Genomic DNA, 11,517 nt, shown 5'->3' with positions numbered 1-11,517 from the left:
AAAATAGTAAAAAGAAAAAAGAAACAAAGCAATTATCCACAGCATTTGCTCACAGTCTTGGGGGTCTCAAACTCACACACCCACCAGGGCCACGCAAGGCGTATAAAGGGAGGTGTGGGCCCAGCAAAGTGCAGAGCTCACATCACGCCAGAGGGGACAAGTGCTCGCCAGCCTAGCCAAGATTTGCCATGTTAGATTTTTCAAGAAAAACAAACATTTAGGATATTTAGGTGAAACCTCTGAATTCTTCAAATTGGCAACACATTCAAAATTTGTTAAAAAAAAAAAAGCAACAAAATGAAATACATGTATCGTTTACATTCTCCTTATGGACCTCCAGCCTTCTCCCTCTGTGTAAGTGCCAGTTTGTATCAGCTGGTGTCCTTTTCTTCTTTCTTTGCCAGCATCCCACCCCTTCTCTCTCAATGACAGGTTGTGGCCCAGACAAGCTGTACCTGGATAAGCCTCTCGACTTTCCCCCTTGTGCCCATCAGACCCCAACCAGAACGCGCCAGAACGGGAAGAGCATGCTCAGGCACGCTTAACAGGCAAGTGCGCTCGCATCAACATCCTGGTGATTCTAGAGAGCCCATCTGAAATCTATGGTCCTCGTGCATTTTCTAGCCCCAAAGTCACTTTCATCCCCCAAATTCCACTAATGGTCACCCTTACTTTGCTTTGTTTAATGGAGACCTGGTGACATAGTCCTTAACAGTTCCCTTCTCAATGCTTCTATCTCTTGATTTTTGTTTCGAAACCAATCAACTTGCCCACGGTCTCCGGCATCCATTCTCGTAGCCGTATTTAGGAGTCAGACAGTATCATGCATCTTGCTTGACTTTTGACAGGTGTGCAAAGTGAAAGTGCATCCCAGGATGTGAGATCCCAGGGTCAAGGGGTTTCTCTTTATCGGAGTAGTGGCGGCCATGCAGATTCTAGAGATTTCCTGTACTGTATTTCACTTATAACTCCAGTACTGCAACTTGGCAAAAGAACACAGGCGGCTTTCTGCATTTGCCAGCAGCTTTATTTAAAGGTGGGACGTTGCCTGCAAAAGTAGGCCATTTGGAGAGGTGTAGGAAACACATCACTAATCATCTGCCAGTCTACTTCTTGCTTATACCAAATCCGGTAGCAAAAAGGAGAAATGTGGGCATTTCCTTAGGCTAGGATTTCTACAATTAATTCTCAGTGACAGCACATATGGCTCCTGCTTCTGAGAAGCCATCAAAAGGTTCTTTTTGATGTGATATGCCCTCCCAAAGTGGGGGAGCAGTACTGCTCAGATGAATAGATCTGCATCCTCAGCAAACCTGGCTCATGATGGAAGTTTGCCGCCTTGTATTCAACGAGTCTTCTGTCCGTCTTCCCTTGTGGTCCAGCGTGACCTTAAGCCCAGTGATACCTCACTTAGCTAGCCATTTTTTTTTTCAGATAAACTATCGTCTGCCTCTTTGAAAGCAGGGGCAATTTGCCTCCAGTGAATCATTCTGCTGAAATTTACAGAGAGCCTATTAGTTGCCAAGCCCTGTGCTACAAACTGCGCTATAATGACACAGAAGCCCATGACCCAGTGGGGAAACCAAAGACACAGACAGAGGAGTATACCTTGTCCAGAGTGTGTCCATGGATGCTGTTTTGGTGCTCGGCCCAGATTTCCTTCCATGGCCCAGTGTGCCCCCTGCCACCCTCTCTGCCCCCTCCTCTGCTGGGTGGGCTGGCTGCTGAAATCTCATGACCCCTCTTCCTGAGAGTTGCCCTCAGCTGCTTAGGGCCACTTTTCCTGCTCAGTTTATACCCACCCTGGGCAGCCCGCAGCCAAAGACTAACTGACATGGAAAAACGAAAGGCTGGCCCCGTGGCGTCAAGGTGGGGAGAGGACAACTCTACAATTTTATTTATGACCCAGAGGACCCCACCCGCCCACACATCCACCGGGAATCAGGCCGAGGCTGGATTTTGCCTGGCTTTTCCCCTTCATCCTGCTTTAGAACCTTACAGACCTTTCTGAAGAACGCTTCTTAAAAAGTCATAGGCCCCAAGTGCCTATCTCAGGCTCGGCTCCTAGGGAACCCGGCCCGTGGCAGTGTTATGGGGACCCATATTCGGTAGAATCTTCCTGAAATGTTATATAATTCTTTGCCTTTTTTAAAAAAAAAGTTTTAATGTTTATTTATTTTGGGGAGACAGAGAGACAGAGCACAAGCAGGGGAGGAGCAGAGAGAGAGGGAGACACAGAATCATAAGCAGGCTCCAGGCTCTGAGCTGTCAGCGCAGAGCCCAGCACGGGGCTCAAACCCACGAAGCATGGGATCATGGCCTGACCCGAAGTCTGAGCCTCTCAGGCGCCCCATACCTCTTTGCCTTTTTAAGCAAAGAATCTTAAATATAATTTTGCGTATATGGAAAGGTTTTCCCTTTTGTCTCCTTCTCGGTAAAACGAGGGCCTCCCTGCCAACTCTTATGTGTCTCTGACCTCATAACCATGAGCGTCACCTTGGGGATGAGTGGAAAGAGACTCTGTAGCTGCTGATTGCCCTCCTGTTGTTCTCCTTGGATGTTTCTCTCCTCTGTTTCCCAAAGTGACACAGATTCTCCCAGCTTGTTTGGGGTCGAATCCTCCCAAGCCATCCGATGCTCCAAGAACAAGCAGTCAGATGCGAGAGCTAGGATGCTTAATCAGCCGTGTTTACGGTCCAGGCCGCCAGGCGGGGGCGGGAGGAGGGCTGGTTTTCCTGGGATCAAATTCCACAAACTGCTCACAGTGGTACATTTTGTTCACACAACTATTGAACTGGTTAAACAACTGCCTGACCCCGGGATTGCTGGCTGAGAGCCCGGGTTTGGTCTTCTTATCTATCTAACAGGAGCCTCCCATGCAAGAGTCTTGGCTGGGCTGCCTTGAGTCCTAGTAAGGGAGCAGTTTTCTTCTTTATCTTAAAGGCCCAGCAGCTTCTGGGCAGATCTGATCTGGCCACGCTAGTGGAGACAGAGCATGTCCTCGGAGGCCAGCACGACGCAAGTTTGGACTGAAGGTTCAGAATCATTCCCACACAGGTTCCCCTGATCCAGTGGTCCTCAGCCTGGCTCCCCATTAGAATCACGTGAAGACACAAAAATAATAAATAAGAGCCAGGGACGAATCCGTGGTTCAAAGAACAAGGCATCCACGTTTGAGACATAGAAAGACTATGCCTGGGAAAGTTGTCGTTCTCTCTAAAAAATAATCTAGGGATCTTCCTGTCCATAAAGAAGCTGGGGGCAAAAGCAAAAAACAAACAAAACAATTGCTTAAAGAGCTTTTGTTTTCTTTTATCTTTAAAGTTTAGAGAGAGAGAGAGAGAGAGAGAGAGAGAGAGTGCCAGTGGGGGTGGGGTGGAGAGACAGGGAGACACAGGATCCGAAGCAGGCTCCAGGCTCTGCGCTGTCAGCCCAGAGCCCGACGCGGGGCTCGAACTCACGAACCGCGAGATCATGACCTGAGCTGAAGTCGGCCGCTTAACCGACTGAGCCATCCAGGTGCCCCCCCCCCACCATTTTCTCACCTTTAAAATGGGAGTTCAAATAAGTCCCCCTGCCCTGCGTGGGCTCTGTGCGGTACATAATATATAAGAAATACTTTGTACATGGCACGTATTCAAAAAGTAGTGCGTCTTTTTAATGCAGGCAGTGTTTCTTTTGCCCAAATTGTGAGCCTTTTAGTTGGTTGTCTTCTCGGCACCGGTAAGCCTTTCTCCGTTTAAGTCAGACAAGAGGATGAGAAGAAATTTCAACTGTTAAAGTTGCTACTCTGAATGATTTCTTTTTTGCTCTATGCTTTTTTTTTTTTTTTTTTACAGTATTTTCCAATCCTCGCATATGTGCACAAGCAATTGTGTTCTCACAGCATCACTTGCACGTGTAAAAATACAAGCGCTTCATGTTCAGGGGTTCGCATTTAAACGATGGAAAAAAAACCCCTATGTGGAAGCTAAAGAAATTTTTCTTGCCGTTCTGGTCCCGGTTACCCCTTTATACCGTCTTTTCCTCGGTCCCACATCTACCAACGATGTCTTCATAGCATTCCCCCCAAAGGGTAGGACGTTAATATAAATACCCCATGCTGAGTTTGCCATGAGACCTTTAACCAAAGTTGAACCACGGGTGTTTTCTGGTTTTGTTTTTAATTTTGAGGATTGCATTTCGACAACTGAGAAATATACTTCCTGATTTTGAAATGCTGTATGGAATGATACAGCTGTTAACTCCCTTAAAGGTACGCACAGTCCCATGAAGCTTCCGAAGCATACTTTTGGACAAGTTAAGGTGCTAGAATGAAGCGTGGTCCGTGGTCACACAACAAGTTGGTACTGACCCAAATTTAGCAGCCTAAGTTAACGCTAATTAAAAGCTTATCGTATGCCCAGAACTGTGCTAAGTGTTTCACATGCATTATTTCATGTACTTCTCTCAGCAACCCTGTGAAATAGGTACTATGATAATCCTGAGTGTACAGATGAAGAAAAATTGAGACCCAGAAAGTTGATTTACTCAAGATCAAATGAAGAACTTGGATACAAAAACCCATATCTACATGATGCTACTGGCTTTGCTTTTTTTTTTTTTTTTTTTTAGGTTTGTTTGTTTAGAGAGAGCGGGAGAGGGGCAGAGAGGGAAAGAAAGAATTCCAAAGAGAGAGCTGTCAGCACGGAGCCCCATATGGGGCTCGATCCCACAAACCGGGGGACCGGGAGACGAAATCAAGAGTCGGATGCCCCACCTGCTGAGCCACCCAGGCGCGCCACAGCTTTCCTCTTAAAAAACAAGAAAAATAAAAAACAAAAACGAAAACTTTAGAGAGACAATTAACATGCCATCCAATTCAACTATTTACAGCGTACAATTCAGTGGCTTTTACCAAACAGAGCTGTGCACTCCTGACCACAGTCAGTGTGGGAACATTCTCATCACCCCCAGAAGAAACCCCGTCTGTGAATCGATGAATAGATAAAAAGATGTGTCGATGGAATGGAATATTATTTCAATACAATGGAATATTATAAGGCAAAAAAAAAAAAAAAGAAAGAAAGAAAAAAGAAAAAGAAAAGAAAAGGAAAAAGAAATAAAGTACCGAACAAATGATTTTTTTTTCTTTTGTTGCTTCTGTTTCTGGTGTCATAGCCACGAAACCGCTATATGACTAAAGTTAGCGGTACCTCATGACATACTTAAAAGTTGCTAAGATGAGGCGCCTGGCGGGCTCAGTCAGTGGAGCCTGCAACTCTCAATCTCAGGGTTGTGAGTTCAAGTCCCACATTGGGTGTAGAGAGTACTTTAACAAAAAAAAAGTAAAATCTTTAGGAGCGGGGCCTGGGTGGCTCAGTCTGTTGGGCATCCGACTTCAGCTCAGGTCATATCTCACGGTTTGCGAGTTCGAGCCCCGCTTTGGGCTCTGTGCTGACAGCTCGGAGCCTGGAGCCTGCTTCCGATTCTGTGTCTCCCTCTCTGTCTGCCCCTGTCCTGCTCATGCTCTCTCTCTCTCTCCTTCAAAAACAAATAAACATTAAAAAAATTTTTTTAAGTAAATAAAGTCTTTAAAAAACGTTGCTAACGGAATAGATCTTAAATGTTATCACCACCAAAACAAATGGTAATTACATGAAGTGATGGAGGTGTTAATTAATCTTCCTGTGGTAATCAGTTGGCAATATATATATATATATATATATATATATATATATCATCACTTATACATGTGACACTTACATATGTTGTATGTCAATTGTATCTCAATAAATCTGAAAAAAATTGCTTAATCCAAGGTCACGAAGATTTATCCCTCTGTTTTTGTCTAAGAGTTTTATAATTGCAGCTCTTACATTTAAGTCTTTGGAGCTTTTACTCTTAGCCACTATGCTTTACTGTTTGGTGTCTGAATAGACACAAATACGTCCACAGCCCATGGAGAAGGGGGGAGCATGTAATTAGAACTTGGAGTGATCACTGGATTTTAATGATCTATGTTTCTCCTTTTATTTTTTTTATTTTTTTTTATTAAAAAAAATTTTTTTAACGTTTATTTATTTTTGAGACAGAGAGAGACAGAGCATGAATGGGAGAGGGGCAGAGAGAGAGGGAGACACAGAATCAGAAGCAGGCTCCAGGCTCTGAGCCATCAGCCCAGAGCCCGACGCGGGGCTCGAACTCACGGACTGCGAGATCGTGACCTGAGCTGAAGTCGGACGCTTAACGGACTGCGCCACCCAGGCACCCCTGTTTCTCCTTTAAAAAAAAAAAAAAATTTATTTAAGCTATCTCTACACCCAACGTGGGGCTTGAACTCACAGCCCTGTGATCAAGAGTTGCACACCCTTCCGACTGAACCAGCCAGGCACTCCCCTCCAACTATCCTTATAATTAAGAATTAAATCACTTGGTCATGTCCTAAATATATTTTAAAATCTTGGTTTACAAAAGCAACGTACATGCCCGTTTCCATGACTCTAATTCAACCCTCCTGTCCCCTCAAGTATGCTGCTTGGACAATCTTCAAAGTAGGCCAACTTCCTCGTTCATAGAACCCCTCACCCTTGGGGCGCCTGGGTGGCTCAGTTGGTTAAGCCTCCAACCCTTGGTTTCGGCTCGGGTCATGATCTCGAGGTTCGTGGGTTCAAGCCCCACATCAGGCTCTGCATCAAGCTCTGTGCAAACAGTACAGAGCCTGATTGGGATTCTCCCTCTCTCCCTCTCTCCCTGCACCCCACCCCATGTCCTCTCTCGCTCTCAAAATAAATAAACTTAAAAAAAAAAAAAAAAAGAACCCATCACTCTTTATCGAAATCAGTTGCTTGTCAATCTGTTAGGCTATAAGGCAAAGACTTTGCTATTCCTTTTCATCAACATGCCCTTGGTGCCTAGCGGGTGCTCTGCAAAGCACCATAGAAAGGAAAACTGCATGGCGTCCTTCTCTCCCATCCCCCCCACCTGGCCCAAACCCATTTTGCAGTCTGCTGCCAGATCAGTATTCCAAACACTGCTCTGATCATTTCACTCCCTTGCTCAGAGGAGAGCTCTGCCTCCCCCGCCTCCCCTCCCCTCCCCTGGCCTTTCGGTACTCGCAAGGCATCTTGGGAGCTGGCCCAGCTGAGGGTGAAATCGTCTCTGCCACTGGCTGTTTGAGCAGAATCACAAGTTGCTGAAGCCCTGTAAACCTTCGTTTCCCCACCTGTACAATGGGCGCTGCCTTTGTAGAGATAGTTGCAGTGGGTAACAAATAACACATTTAAGCACCTGGAATATTGCAGGGACTTGACCTGTGAAAGTGGTCGTTTGCTCCTGTCACAGGATTACCAGATTTAGTAAATAAAAAATACAGGATGCCCTTAGGTAAATCAGAATTTCTGATTAATGACAAATAAATTTTTAGTATACGTATGTAAATATTCAAATTTAACCAGGTGTCCTGTATTTCATCTGAAAATCTATGGTCAGTCTGCAAACGTGGATCTACTTTGTCTCTGCCTGAATGCCCTCCACTCTTCTTCGCCCAAATCTGACACCCCTTTGAGGACCTGGGTCAAAGACCACCTCTCTTACTAGGTGTTCTCTGGCATTCTCAGATAACTATGATTTCTTCTTCCGTTCCACTCCCGAAGAGCAGACCAATCATGTGTCACTTAACACATGCCTCCTTCCACTCTGGAGATGTATGTCCTATGTTGTTTGCCGGTCTGTTGTTTTTTAAAATGTTTGTTTATTTACTTTTGAGAGAGAGAGAGCGGCAGAGAGAGAGGGAGACAGAGAATCTGAAGCAGGCTCCGCACTGTCAGCACGGAGCCCAACGCGGGGCTCAAACTCACGAACCATGAGATCGTGACCTGAGTCCACATCAGACGCCTGACTGACTGAGCCACCCAGGTGCCCCTAAGTCCTGTGTTTTATACCCTCGGGAGCCTAGAAGCTTCCTAAGCACACAGACCATCCCTGACCTCTGGTAGACCATTCCTTCTTTGTGCTTGTGAGGTGCCCGTTAGCTATTTGTTAAGTGAAAAATATGAGACTCGATTATCCTAAATCAGAGCTACTTTCTCTTTTCATTTTCAGAGTGGGTTTCCCCCCACTTCAATCCTGGAAATCAGTGGCACATGGGCATATGTGGCTTTTAAGAGACTTAATCTGAAATCTTCCAATTTAGGAGAAAAGGGAGAGATGTTCATCTTTTCCTCCCCTGGACAAAGGAACAGAGCTTACGCAAAAGAAAAAAAAAAGACTTAAATTTGGCAAACACGTTACAAAAGAATTATTACAGCATTAAACGAAAACGCCTCCATGCGAACAAAGTTCCCGTTTCTCGCGTGTGCAGCAGACAGCTGTATTTCTGAATCTCTTTGAGTAGGTTTGGATTGAAAAGTGGAAAAATGAAATCTCCCGGGCACTATTTGCCAAGGGATTTGCTCCCTTCCTTTGTCTGTTGTGCGAACCCTGGAGTGGCTGAAAGCTACCCATTTTGTCTCTGGGCTCAGGCTGAAGGGAGAAATCTTTTCCAAAAGAGGCCGTGAGATGGCGGGGCTCCCTGAGACAGGATTTGGGGGAGGACAAAGGAATCGTGTGGGCATCTTATGAAGGGTGTCTGGATGGGGGCTCTGTCGTTTGGGAGGCATCTGCTCCCGCCATTTGCACATCTTACGCTAATCCTCTACCGACTGCTGCCTTGCCTCGTGCTCCCTCCTGCCCACTTCGCCCGGCCCTCCCCGCCGTGCCCTCTGATGTCAGGCCCCCTCTTTTACTGCTCTAATTCAATGCCTTCTAATTGGATGCTCTGCCTGGCTAATGGCTTCTACCCAACTACAGGGCTGACATTTACTTACTTGATTTCCACCCCTCCCTGTGCTCTCTGGCCTTCTTTGTGAGCAGAGCTTAAATTAGGCAGGATTTCAGATCCCGCACCTTTTTCTTATTTCAGCTTGGGCCTCTTTCTTTTGGGAGGGGAGGTGGCTGAGTAGAGAAGAGCCTTGGAAATAGACCCTGGGCTGATCAATCCTGACACCTGCGGATAAAGCCAGCTTTGTGACTTATCTGTATCCCAGCACCCCAGCTGACTCCGGGCTGCCTTCCTTTGTTTGCTTTTTAACCTGGACCCCAGCTTGCTAATTTCAACTGGAACACGCTTTCTTAATTTCATCACCTAATATCAGACCACTGCCAAAAGAGTCGTTTTCATCATCGGAAAGGTTCTGGGCTGAGCATCAGGCCTCCTGGTCCCCAGGATTTCACACGGGGAACTGTCATTTAGGGCAGTCCTCTTAATGGCCACCTGTGCTCCACGGTCCCGCCTCTTCCCCTTCTCTTCCCTGCCCCCGGAGGTGAACATCATGCCAGAGCCTCCAAATATTTGCTTAGAACGGATCATCACAAATTGAGTCTCACATTATTCTCAGATCATGGATTGTGGAACTCATTTATTGATAGGCATCGCCCCACAGGACAAACAGGGATCGGCACGCTTCCCTTTGGTTTGGGGCCGTTCGGCAGCATGGCACCAATCTCCAGCCTCACCCAAGCAGCTCTCCTTTAGGCAAGCGGTTTGCCTGTGGTCTGTAATCTGTCTCCAGGGATCAGTTTCACTTGATTCTTAATTACATTCTACTTTCCTCCCCCTTCAGTCACCTTACACACACACACACACACACACACACACACACGCACGCACATGCACACCCCTTCTCTTTAATTGGGCCGTAGCGATCTCTCAGGCGTTTCTAATGTGGCACACAGTTCTGATGGACAGCTGTCACCCCGGGCCAACGCTTCATTAGGTGTGACAGCCCCTGCAGCCAATGGTCACCATGCCACTTTGTTCAGGGGCCAAAGAGCAGCTCAGAGGGGAGTCTGGGAGACAAAGGGGTAGTTATTGCAGAGGGGCCGTGGTGATGATGTGGCTCCTGGGACAGATGTTTAAAGCAAACCAGAGTGCCATTCGCTCTCTCATACGAGGTTATGAAATGAGGAGCCGTGTCACTAACGGCAACTCAGCTACCCAGATGTTGCCTCGGCAGCTGAGAAATTGATGTCCAAGCCACAGGAAACATCCAGAATATTTTGAGTCTCCACAGGCGGCCCGTCACCTACATCATCAATATGGCCTGTGCATAAGCACCCCCTCCCTAGGCAACCCTTCTCTTCAACTTCTATCATTCACTCTCCTTCCTCTCTTTATGGGGAGAGGGCCAGTGCCTAAGAAGGGAGTGAGTATGGGGGTGCCTGGGCAGCTCAGTCGGTCAAGCGTCTGCGTCTTGATCTCAGCTCAGGTCCTGATCTTACAGCTCGTGAGTTCCAGCCCCGTGCCTGGCTCTGCACTGACTGAGCGGTGTCTGCTTGGGATTCTCTCTCTCCCTCTCTCTTTGCCCCTCCCCTGCTCTCTCTCTCTCTCTCAATATACATACATAAACTTAAAAATAAAAATAAAATAAGGGAGTGAGCATTGAAATGTTCATGACTGACAAACCTAGTTACCTAAACTCACGTAAAAATCCGGGTGTCATTTATATACAGTCAAACCCACAGTTGGATGGTTTTTGACAAACGTTTATACCCTTAGAGCCACCCCATCAAGTATGATCTCATAATTAATCCTCACATTTAACTCCCATGAGACAGACTGGTGTTACTATCTCAGTGTTATCGCTGAGGAAACAGAGGACCAGGAAGACTGAAAACAGCAATAACAATGGCCGTCACTATATGCCGGGCGCTGTTCTAAGGGCATCACACATTCCCCCCTTTAACCCTCTCCGAAACCTCACTGGTCCCATGTTACAGACGAAGAAACTTGCCCCTGGTTTCACAGCTAAAGAGTTGGGGGAGTGGATATCTGGTGTTCGGTTTACATTCTTACCCCAACAATACCTGTTCAGAGAATACAAAAATGTTCCCCTCGTTAGATCCTCTTTTCCTCCAGAGAGACGATCGCCCTCCCATCCCCCCCAGCCCCCATCCCCCCAACCCCCCCACCCCCACCCCGACTCAAAGTCCTAGAAAGGAGAAGCACATGTACCACGTCTGTGTCAGCCCTGCTCGCCTGCTTTCTCTCTAGTCTAGACGCTCTGCTTAACTTCATGGACAGGGGAAGCCAGGCTTAAAAGACAGCCTTGTTTTTTTTATCCCTTGAAATACTGGACTTTTCATCTAAGAAACTTCTGTGAGCCATCCCTCCAAGCAAAGTGATCCAAACTGCCCTGAAGGGTTCAGCCTGACCTGGTAGAACGATGCTGAGTGTTTCTGAGGGAGGTGCTTACCCTCTCTGAACGCTGATGCCCCATCCAAGCATGGAAAGGCAAAGGTATGTATGGGTGGCTATTTGGGGCACAAAAAGGTCACCCCACCACCGGTGCCTTTTGCCCACAGCCCCCCACCCCCACCCCAGAGGGAGGAAACCTGCCATCAATGGATTAGGGCCAAGGTGGGCGTTTGCCCGGTGCAGAAACGCCCTCCCCACTCTCTCTTGCTTCCATTCTCTCCCATCTGGCAGAGGAGTCCAGC

This window comes from Panthera leo, chromosome F3, assembly GCF_018350215.1.
Source record: "Panthera leo isolate Ple1 chromosome F3, P.leo_Ple1_pat1.1, whole genome shotgun sequence".
NCBI lineage: Eukaryota > Metazoa > Chordata > Mammalia > Carnivora > Felidae > Panthera > Panthera leo.
This window is presented reverse-complemented; position numbering follows the sequence as displayed.